Raw genomic sequence first — 9,718 nt, forward strand, 5'->3', positions numbered from 1 at the left:
ACACACAGCCTCTGCTTTGGGTCCTATGCTACGTGTCTATACACTCCTCTGCAATTTGATTTTTTTTTTTTTTTTAAACAGGGTCTCACTCCATTGCCCAGGCTGGAATGCAGTCATGAGATAATGACTCACTGTAGCCTCAACCTCTCAGGCTCAGGTGATCTTCCGAGCTCAGCCTCCTGAGTAGTTAGGACTACAGGCACTTGCCACCACACATGGTTAATTTTTTGTATTTTTTTTTGTACAGACGGGGATTGCCATGTTGACCAGGCTAGTCTCAAACTCCCGGGCTCAAGTGAGCCACCCGACTCAGCCTCTCAAAGTGTCAGGATTACAGGCATGAGCCACCACACATAGCCAAATGTTTTATTTAATAGTATATTCTGCACATCTTCCCATGTTGGCACATGAAGGTCTACATGATTCTTTTCAGTGGCTAATACTAACCTATCATGTGAATATTCCATAATTTATGTGTCATGCATTAAAAAAGACTTCCATCCTATCGTTAATTGGCACAATTAGCTAACCATTTGGAAAAAGTAAAAATTTCACAAATGAACAATGAATGAAAATTTGAATGTAATAAAATGCCATAAAATAGACGTCTACTAGAAAGATATTGAGTTTTGGATACTCTTAAGCAAAAAATAATTTTCTTTTCTTTTTTAGGGGGCGGGGGGCCAGAGTTTTGCTCTTGTCACCCAGGCTGGAGTGCAATAGTACGATCTTGGCTCACTGCAACCTCTGCCTCCCAGGTTCAAGCGATTCTCCCACCTCCGCCTCCCGAGTAACTGGGACTATGGGCACTTGCCACCATGCCCAGCTAATTTTGGTATTTTTAGTATAGATGGGGTTTTGCCATGTCGGCCAGGCTGGTCTCTGAACTGCTGACCTTAGGTGATCTGCCTCCCTCAGCCTCCCAAAGAGCTGGGATTACAGATGTGAGTCACTTTGCCCAGCCACAAGAAGGATTTTCTTTTCATATATATATAAATAAATACACACACACACACACACACACACACATATTTTATAGCATTTCAGGTTCTGGGGTACATGTCAAAAACATGCAGGATTGTTGCATAGGTACATAAGTGGCAGTGTGGTTTGTTGCCTCAGCATAGCACCGAAGTCAGGAGTCATGAGTAAAGAGTGATTTGAGTTCATAATGTTAGAGTTCTGCAGCATTAAAAAATCATAAGATTACAAAGAAGAAAGAGATACATTTTGTAACGCATTATGTTATATAAAGGGTTAGTATCTTCTAAGTTAACGCATCAATAACAAAATATTGTGCCTGTTATCCCAGCTACTCTGGAGGCTGAGGTGGGAGGATGGCTCGAGCCCAGGGGTTCACACCACTGCACTCTAGCCTAGGTGACACGGCAAATTTCCGTTTCTAAAAATAAAAAAAATACAAAATACAAAAATAAGATAAATACGAAAGTGAATAAAGACTATGCAAGGGTAACAACCACAAAATACAATTTGCCGTTAAACATAAAACATTTTATCCTTAATAGTAATAAAATGCGGATAAACTAAGAGAAACTGTTTTTGGCCTTTCAAACTGGAAAAAAAGTTATCCCATATCAGTGAAGTACTGGGGAGCCCAGCAGCCTTATTCCCTGTGATAAGTGTTCAATCTTGTTAGAGAGTTGTTGTTTTTTTTTTTTTTTGCCATGAAAAGTTGTTCATATTCATTTAAGTTTTAAGAAGTAGGTTCTCACAATTAAGAGCTCTGTGTGATTAGTGATTGGATGTTGGATAAGGAAAAAAAATCAGCTGAGAAAGACATTACTGGGACAATTGAGGCAATTTGAATATGTGTATTATATCATATCAATGGTGCCCATCCTGGGAGTGATCATGGTTTTGTGGTTACAGAGGAGAAAGTCCTTGTGCTTATTTATTTATTTAAGGGTGTAAAATTCTGCTGTTGCTCATTTACTTTAAAATGTGGCTGGGCGTGGTGGCTCACGCCTGAAATCCCAGCACTTTGGGAGGCCAAGTCTGGCTGATCACCTGAGGTCAGGAGTTCGAGACCAGCCTGGCCAACATGGGGAAACCCTGGCTCTACTAAAAATACAAAAAAATAAAAAATAATAAGCTGGGCATGGTGGTACGTGCCTGTAATCACAGCTACTCCGGAGGCTGAGGCAGGAGAATCACTTGGACTTGGGAAGCAAAGGTTGCAGTGAGCCGAGATCGTGCCACTGCACTCCAGCCTGGGCAACAGAGTGAGACTCTATTAAAAAAAAAAAAAGTTTCAGTATAGTGTCTATCTGTCTATCTATCTAGAGAGATGGCCATGTGTTCACATGTTAACAACTGGTAAACCGAGATGGGGCATCTTTGAGTGTTCACTGAACTATTCAATTCCTCAACTTCTCTGTTGGCTTGACATTTTTCAAAACAAGTATTTGAAGGGATGCATAACCTACAAGATAGTTTGAAGAATACTGTTTTATTCTTCAAAGTACAGTGGGGCATGCCAGCTCACTCCTATAATCCCAGCCCTAGGAGAGGCCAAGGCAGGAGGATTGCTTAAGCCCAGCTTGGGCAACATAGTGAGATCCTCATCGCTACAAAAAATTTAAAAATTAGCCAGTCATGGTGGCACATACCTGTAGTCTCAGCTACTCAGGAGGCTGAGGTGGGAGGATCACTGGAGCCTGGGAGGTCAAGGCTATAGTAAGCCATGTTTGCTCCACTGCCCTCTAGCCCGGGTGACAGAGCAAGACTCTGTCTCAAAAGTAACATAAAATAATTAAATAAAATTAAAAGTACTTGTGGCCTGGCACCATGGCTCACACCTGTAATCCCAGCCCTCTGGGAGGCTGAGGTAGATGGATCACCCGAGGTCAGGAGTTCGAGACCAGCCTGGCCAGCATGGTGAAACCCTGTCTCTACTAAAAATATAAAAATTAGCCGGGCATGATGGTGGGTGCCTGTAATCCCAGCTACTTGGGAGGCTGAGGCAGGGGAATTGCTTAAACCTGAGAGGCGAAGGTCACAGCGAGCTGAGATTGCACCACTGCACTCCAGCATGGGCAACAAGAGCGAAATTCCATCTCAAAAAAAAGAAGTACGTGTATATTTTAAGAAGGATGCCAGAACACACATCCACATTCTAAGACTGCCTATCTCTGGGGGGTTGATAATTGTTCATTTCATTTTCTTTTAAAAATAGTTATAGAAATAATAAATAGTCAGACAATTCAAATAAGCAGAAAGAAGAAATTAAAATCAAGTTTAATCCCAGGCCAGTGTGGTGGCTCACGCCTGTAATTCCAGCACCTTGGGAGGCCAAGGCAGATGAATCTCTGGAGCCCAGGAGTTCAAGACCAGCCTTCCTAACATGGCAGAACCGTATCTCTGCCAAAAATTAGCCAGGCGTGATGGTGCATGCCTGTGGTCCCAGCTGAGTGTGGTTTGGCAAAGGCAATTTGCCGTACATTTGGAAAACCCATACACGTGGGGCGCAGTCCTGGGCTACTCTCGGCCTCCTCCCCAGCCCGAGGGCAGGAAGGAGGGTACCATCTGCACAGTCACCTGGATGGGTTGCGTCTATTGAGTACTTCGCAAGACGTTGAGAGGACCCTGCATACAAGTGAATCCCTGAATCTAGCCAGAGGCTGCGCAGGGCCAAGTTCCCATCATTCCTGCTAGTGCTGCGTGTGTGTGTGTGTGTGTGTGTGTGCGCGCGTGCGCGCGTGTGTGTGTCTGTTGGGGGGGGTAGTTCCCCTTGTAGTGCGGTAAATGAGGGCTTTTTTTCCCCTCCAGCTTTAAAAATAAACAGATCTTGAAAGTGAGTGCAGCTAGAGCATTGGTCAATATCATATGCAAATAAATAAGTGCTAATTGCCTGCAGTGTCTTTGGATGTCAGGTGCGGTTATTGGACCACATTTATGGGCCAATTAGGAGGCTTACTGGACTCCAGTGGTGATAAATTGCGGCTGAGTGGCTTCTCGGAACGTGCTGGAGACAGCAGGGCTGAGTAACTCCTCCCCACTTGGGGCTGGCGTGGACTCCCAGCCTTTGTCCATTGTCAGCTGCACTGTCATCTGCACTGTCACCGCGGGCAGCTCCAGGTGTGGCGAGTGAAGGGTGGGGAGCCCTGCGTGAGCCCAGGCTGGGGGAGAGCCCGCAGGTCATCAAGGGACCCGGTCCCTGGGACACAGGCCATGGCTGAGGCTCCACCCAAGTGTCACAGGCAGCAGAGGAGGGAGGGATGATGGAGCCTGGCCCTTCCTTCCAGCGGAACAGGGTGTCCCTGGCTGGAACTTGGAAGGAGCATCCCTTGGGCGCATGTCCCCAGCCCATGTTTTGTCCTCGGTTCTGTCACAGTTATAATGAGGTTTGGTTTCCTGAAAGGTACAAAGACCCAAAGAAAATTGCTGCTGCAACTGGACACTTGACACTCAGGTGTTCCAAGGAGGGCAAGGCCATGGGCGCCCCAGAGCTTGTTCCTTTGTTCATTCACTGGTTGAGCCAGTGGATGCTCGGGCTGAACCCTGGGCCCTGGTGTAGCTCACACTGACCCATGGCCCTGGAGCTCAGGGAAGGTGCGGGAGAAGGGTAAATGATCCCACAAGGAAAGGCCTGTGGTGAGCACTGTGGAGGGGAGACGGCCAAAGCAAGAGCAGGGAAGCCTGACAGAGCCGGGGGCCAGGTGTGGAGGGAGGCCTCTTAGACGAAGGGACAGTTCATCGGAGACCCCAGAGATGAGAAGGAAGAAGCCACAGACAGTGGAGCCTTCCCAGGTGGGGGAAGAGGTGAAGAGCAAGATCAGATCCCTGGGAGGGACAAGAGTCGGGGAGAGGAGAACATTCAGGAGCCAGCAAGGTTCCCTGGTGGAAGAAGAGGAGGCTGGGAGGGCAGCAGGAGGCAGGCCTGGCCTTCTGGAAGGTTCCCACCTGTGTTTGGAGGTGGTGGTCAGGAGTCAGTTTCAACTTTATTTCTTCATATTCTGTAACTTATAGTTTGGTTTGCTCCCTATCACAATGCTTCCTAATTTTTATTTTATATTTTATTTATTTATTAGAGACAGAGTCTGGCTCTGTTGCCCAGGCTGGAGTGCTGTGGTGCAATCATAGCTCACTGCAGCCTCAAACTCCTGGGCTCACGTGATTCTCCCACCTCAGCCTCCTGAGTAGCTGACTACAGGTGTACCACGCCATGCCTGGGTAATTTAAAAAAATTTTTTTGTAGCAACGAGGTCTTGCTATGTTGCACAGGCTGATCTTGAACTCCTAGCCTCCATCAATTCTCCCACCTCAGCCTCCTAGAGTGCTGGGATTACAGGTGTGACCCACGGTGCCTGGGCTGCTTCGTAACTTACAATCAATTTGTTTTCAGGATCCAGGTAGTTAACCAATGTTCTCCAATGTCAGCATGAGTGAACAATTAATTAATTACAACACCCAAATACTTTCTTTAAAGTCTGTGGCAAACTGTGAGCTTCAAGATATACCTCAGCGTAACTTTTTACAGTACAGGTTAAGTATTGTTTATCCAAAATGCTTGGGACCAGAAGTGATCCGGCTTTTGAATTTTTTCACATTTTGCAGTATTTGCAATGAGGTATCTTGGAGAGAGGACCCAAATCTAAATACAAAATTCATTTGTTTCACACATACCTTGGACACATAGACTAAAGGTAATTGTATGCAATATTTTCAACAATTTTGTGCATGAAACCAAGTTTCTTTTGTTTTTGAGATGGATTCTCGCTCTGTCGTCCAGGCTGGAGTGCAGTGGCACAATCTCGGCTCACTGCAATCTCTGCCACCCAGGTTCAAGCGGTTCTCCTGCCTCAGCCTCCTGAGTAGCTGGGATTACAGGCGCCTGCCACCCCGCCTGGCTAATTTTTGTATTTTTAATAGAGACAGGGTTTCACCATGCTGGTCAGGTTGGTCTTGAACTCCTGACCTTGTGATCTGCCTGCCTTGGCATCCCAAAGTGCTGGGATTACAGGCGTGAGCCACCATGCCCGGCCCAAACCGAGTTTTGACTGCAGCCTGTCACATGAGGTCAGCTGTGGAATTTTCCACAGCATGATGCTGGTGCTCAAAAGGTTTTGGATTCTGGAGGATTTTGGGTTTCAGATTCGAGATGTCCAACCTGTACATGCTAATGGAGAAAACAGAAGCGGTAAAGCATAAAGAAGGAAATAAAAACCACCGAGAATTTCCCAGAGAAAGACAGCACTGTTAATGTTTTGCATATTTTTTCCTGGATATAAAAATATCTTTAATAGAGATCACTCCCATAAATACTTTTATCCTAATTTTTTTTTTTTGAGACAGTCTCACTCTGTCGCCAGGCGCCAGGCTGGAGTGCAGTGGTGTGATCTCAGCTCACTGCAATCTCTGCCTCCTGGGTTCAAGCAATTCTCCAGCCTCAGCCTCCCAAGTAGCTGGAATTACAGGTGCACACCACCGTGCCCAGCTGATTTTTGTATTTTTAGTAGAAACGGGGTTTCACCGTGTTGGCTAGGATGGTCTCGATCTCTTGACCTCGTGATCCACCTGCCTCGGCCTCCCAAAGTGCTGGGATTACAGGCGTGAGCCATCGCGCCCAGCCTATCCTGATTTTTTATTTGTATTATTTCCCCATGTGATAAACACTGTCTGAAAATGACTAAATCATCTTCCCCTTTATAGATAGATGACCAAGATTACTTAACTCTCCCTGTTGGGCTTTGACCTTGCTTCCAAAATTCCGTTACTCTAAATACCATAGACATGAACATTTTTTTTTTTTGAGACGGAGTTTCGCTCTTGTTACCCAGGCTGGAGTGCAATGGCGCGATCTCGGCTCACCACAACTTCCGCCTCCTGGGTTCAAGCAATTCTCCTGCCTCAGCCTCCTGAGTAGCTGGGATTACAGGCACGCGCCACTATGCCCAGCTAATTTTTTTTTTTTTTGTATCTTTAGTAGAGACGGGGTTTCACCATGTTGACCAGGATGGTCTCGATCTCTTGACCTCGTGATCCACCTGCCTCGGCCTCCCAAAGTGCTGGGATTACAGGCGTGAGCCATCGCGCCCAGCCTATCCTGATTTTTTATTTGTATTATTTCCCCATGTGATAAACACTGTCTGAAAATGACTAAATCATCTTCCCCTTTATAGATAGATGACCATGATTACTTAACTCTCCCGGTTGGGCTTTGACCTTGCTTCCAAAATTCCGTTACTCTAAATACCATAGATATGAACATTTTTTTTTTTTTGAGACGGAGTTTCGCTCTTGTTACCCAGGCTGGAGTGCAATGGCGCGATCTCGGCTCACCACAACTTCCGCCTCCTGGGTTCAAGCAATTCTCCTGCCTCAGCCTCCTGAGTAGCTGGGATTACAGGCACGTGCCACCATGCCCAGCTAATTTTTTTTTTTTTTTTTGTATCTTTAGTAGAGACGGGGTTTCACCATGTTGACCAGGATGGTCTCGATCTCTTGACCTCGTGATCCACCCGCCTCGGCCTCCCAAAGTGCTGGGATTACAGGTGTGAGCCACCGCGCCCGGCTCGACATGAACATTTTTAGGCCAATGTCAAAGTCTTCCCATTATTCCCTGGCCAGATTCCTAGGCATTGAATTCACTCATGTAGTCAACGAACACATATTAAACCTCTGTTGTGATGAAGGTGTGGTCCAGGTTCTGGACTCCTGGGTCACGAGGAAAGATTTTGAGAGTCTTTGTGCACGATTCCATACGGCTTCGCGGAAGTGCCGTTTCCACCAGCAGCGTGTTTGGGTTCGTCTTACCGTGGCCTTGCCAGCACTGTGTGTGATCACAATAAACGTCTTGGCTATAAAATCTAAACATTCAGTCTTGCTTTTGTGACCTACCCGAGAGCTCCCCAGAGCACTTGGCTTAAGTACCTTGGTCTGGGGAGGTGATTCAGCTTCCCACCCTTGGGGCCCCGAGATCTCCGAGGAGGGTGGCAGATACTCTGAGGTTGACTTAGAGCCCTGAAGGGAAGGTGGGTGTGGACAATGCTATGGACAGAGGAGGAGCCACTGAGCAGCAGCAAGGGCAGGGGCAGCCTGGCCCCCCAGCGTCTCTCTTGGGGAGGGTGTTCCGTGTGTTGACCAAAGGGTGCTTGTGAATGTTGGGAACCAAGAGGGCGGCGGGGCAGGGAAGTGAGCTGCCTTTTCAAAACTCCCATCCCTCTACATCTCACCCCCATTTCCCAGCATCCCTTGCAGCCCTGAGGGGCCCCACCCAGTCTGGTCAGTAGTGTGTAAGTGGAGGTGTTGTGGGTGGCTTCTGTGGAAGCTGATTAAGAGGGACCGAACCAGCTGCCTCTTCCCTCGCCTTCTTCCCACCGGAACGCAGATGCTGGAGGTGCACCTCTTGGGGGTGCCCAGAGGTAACCAGCACCCAGGGGCCACGGTTAACCAGATGGCCAGAAGGCGGCTGGGCCCAGCAGACTCTGCAGCTGTTGGCCAGCCCAGGCTTGACTCCCTCCCGGCTGCTTTTGGGAGGAAAAATAAACCATTTATTTAAGCTACTGTTTTGTAAATGTCACTAATTTCAATAGATAAGCAATTTTTTTCTTTTCTGAGACAGGGTCTCACTTTGTCACCCAGGCTGAAGTACAGGGGCATGATCTCAGCTCACTGCAACCTCCACCTCTTGCACTCAAAGCAATCCTCCCACCTCAGCCTCCCAAGTAGCTAGGATCACAGGTGTGTGCCAGCACGCCTGGCTTATTTTTTGTGTTTTTAATAGAAATGGGAATTAGCCATGTTGCCTAGGCTGGCCTGCAACTTCTGGGCTCAACCCAGCTGGGTACCCTTGTACACGAGGCCCGTGGGTGTCCTGTGACTGTAGGTGACCGGTCTGTGTGCTGGGTGAGGGGCTGCCACGTTGGGGCCATCCAGGAGGCATTTCATGGCACTGTGGGCTCCCATGCTATAGGTAAATTTCAACAGAAAATGTCACTAATGTGTCATGAGATCATGAGGTTCTCTATTTCTTGAATGGAAGAGCAGGGGAAGAGGACACCATTGTGTCTGAAGAGAGGAGTCTCTGGAAGGCATTCCCAAAATCAGTGGTGGCATTTTTTTGTTTTGAGACAGAGTCTTGCTCTGTCACCCAGACTGGGGTGCAGTGGCATGGTCTCAGCTCACTGCAAAACCTCCACCTCCTGGGTTCAAGCGATTCTTCTGCGTCAGCCTCCTGAGTGGCTGGGAGTACAGGCATGCACCACCACACCTAGCTTATTTTTGTATTTTTAGTAGAAACGGGGTTTCACCATGTTGGCCAGGCTGGTCTTGAACTCCTGACCTCAGGTGATCTACCCGTCGCGGCCTCCCAAAGTGCCGGGGTTACAGGCATAAGCCACCGCGCCCAGCTAGTGGTGGCATCTTAGATGAGTTTTGCCTTCTTTATAGTTTTCTGAATTTTTTTTTTTTGGGGGGGGGTGGGAAGATTTAATGTATTTTGTATGCAAAAACTACAGTAATATTAATGATGGTAACAGTATTGATAGTAGAGTCCTGGGGTGGGTTTACTGCTAGCCATCTGCTAGGAATAGTTCTGACAACACTCCTGGGGCAGTGTGGCTCAATGCAAAGATACAGCAGAAGAATCTGGAACTTCCGAGTCCAGCCAACCCTGGCTAGGGAAAGAACGCCCTCGTGGAGTTTCTGTCCTTGTAAAGGAGGAAGTCGGAAGAGACGCTCCCGATCTCTTTCCTCA

This window comes from Saimiri boliviensis, chromosome 5 (assembly GCF_048565385.1).
Source record: "Saimiri boliviensis isolate mSaiBol1 chromosome 5, mSaiBol1.pri, whole genome shotgun sequence".
In the NCBI taxonomy this organism is placed as follows: Eukaryota; Metazoa; Chordata; class Mammalia; order Primates; family Cebidae; genus Saimiri; species Saimiri boliviensis.